Genomic DNA, 2,382 nt, shown 5'->3' with positions numbered 1-2,382 from the left:
AAATGTTTTGAGAATGATGATGGCAACAAATGTACAAATGTGCTTGACACAATGGATGGATGGATGGAATGTGATGAGTTGTAGGAGCCCCGATAAAATTATTTAAAAAAAAAAAAAAGAATGTTTGCTCTTTGCTACTTTGGGATGCCCTCCCTCCTCCATTTCCATAATTGGGGAAAAAGGAAAGGAAAGGAAAAATTAGATTTTTTTTCCTCCTCATGTCTCAGCTGACTGTAGAAACATGAACTCTTCCTACAAAGTAATGTCTGCTAACTACTAAAAGCACTTGAGATTGTTTGACTTCCGCCTGGATTAGACAAGGCCTTATGACTCTGCTTCTAGATTTCCCAGATGTGGAGATCCTGGGACGATTTAGCCCAGTGAAAAAAATGCTCGCTTTAGAGTCAGAGAACTTGTACTGTGTTTTGTTAGGCTGCTGAAGTGTTTTGCTTCCTGAGTCAGGCATTTACCGGTGTCAGCTTCTTTATTTGCCAAGAGTTGTGAACATTTTGGCCTGGTTTACTTGACAAGAGCAAACAAGATGAAGAAAATTCATTACATATTGTAGAGCACTAGGAAGTTATTAATTATTATTATCATTGTGATTAAAAGTGTTCAGTTACTAGCTGAAAGGTCAGGGGTTCAAACCCACTAGCTACTACATGAGAGAAAATGTCTGCTTCTATAAAGGTTTATAACCTTGTAACTTTAAGGGGCAGCCCCTCTTTGTCCTTCAGTCTTGCTATGCCATAATTGGTTCAATAACAATGAGTTGTCTAGTTTACTTATTATCATTATTATTATGGTAATGAGAAGCAATATCCAGAGAGTCAGAGATAGTATATGGGGTCAGTGAAAGAAGTTCTATCTTGTTGACACATGAATGGCACATATACAGGTCATAAATGATAATAGTCCAGGGTCCCTGGTTGATACCAATGGTTAATGCTATCAGTTATTAACCTAAGCAGAATTTTTTTTCAAAGCTATATTTAAACTTTTTTTTTTTTTTAAGATAAACTTTTTTTTTTTTACAAAACAACCTTATCACCTTCAAAGTACTCCTGATTATACTTAATACATTTGTCAAATTTGTGATTCCATTCTTGGAAACATTTTTCAAACTCATATCTTTCGATGGCTGACAGCACCTCCTTCGCATTTTTCGTCACCTCTTCTACATCATCAAATCGCTGTCCTTTCATGTCCCTCTTCATTTGTGGAAACAAAAATAAGTGACACAGAGCAAGGTCAGGTGAATAAGGTGCGTGGGGCAAGAGAGGCATGCTGGTTTTTGCCAAGAGCTGGTGCACTGAAATGGCTGTATGGACAGGTGCATTGTGGTGGTGGGAAAACCAGTCCCCACCCCAACCCCTGTCTGCCACATATCAGACCTCCCCACCACCAGCATACTGTTACGTAATCTTTTTAGAACCTCTAAATAGAAAGTTTGATTAACAGTGTGACCTGGTAGAACGAATTCCATATGCACTATGAGTAGATATTTTTATTCATTTGGGAAACTGTCAGATGTCCAGAATGAGGTCTGTCATCAATCAACATTTCACCTTTTTTGAAATGTGAAAATTACTCATACACGAGTTTTTCCCATAGCGCTGTCCTTGTAAGCTGTGTTCAACATCACAGCAGTTTTTGTGGCATTTTTCCCAAGCAGGAAACAACATTCCCCAGCAGCACATTGATCTTTTAAGTTGGCCATCACAAAAAACACGGTTCTAGCGAAAGTGCTTTTATGAGAAAATTCACTGTGACCAGAGAGAACCTTCCCATGTGATGCCACTGAGTGCACTAACTCAGAGTAGTGCACACATAGTGGGAAAATTTTGTACAGAAGTTCACACACATAATGGGAAAAATGTGTACAAAAGCTCTACTATGCCCAGCACAATTCTGAGTTGTTGGTTTTTTTTTTGGAAGGGGGGGTGATTACCCCCTCATACAAAAGTCAAAAGTTCAAATTTACTCAGAGACATCTATGAACAAAAAAAGCCTGGTTATCGATTTTGGGAAAATGAGCTGTTGAAAATCCTATGGAACAAAGTTCTACTCTTATACACATGAGATGGCCATGAATCTGAGTCAACTTGATGGGAACTAGTAAGAGGTTTCCTATTGGAAGAACTTCTCTCCCTTCAGACTCCTGCTGGATATTTTGTAAATTACCATCTTGATACTACCACTGAATGATGCTCTCAACTTTCTTATCATTGAGGCAATATTATTTCCACCAATTCAGTTGAACTTGTAAAAAGCTCCCTTTCGATAGCCAGGCACCATCAGCTTTCTTCACCACATTTGCTTATTCACCCGCTTTGCCTTCAGCGGTTGTGTCGGGAAGGTGAGCATCATAGAATGCCAATT

Source organism: Echinops telfairi, unplaced genomic scaffold, assembly GCF_000313985.2.
Source record: "Echinops telfairi isolate 266 unplaced genomic scaffold, ASM31398v2 ScPeMD7_7424;HRSCAF=8462, whole genome shotgun sequence".
NCBI lineage: Eukaryota > Metazoa > Chordata > Mammalia > Afrosoricida > Tenrecidae > Echinops > Echinops telfairi.
This window is presented reverse-complemented; position numbering follows the sequence as displayed.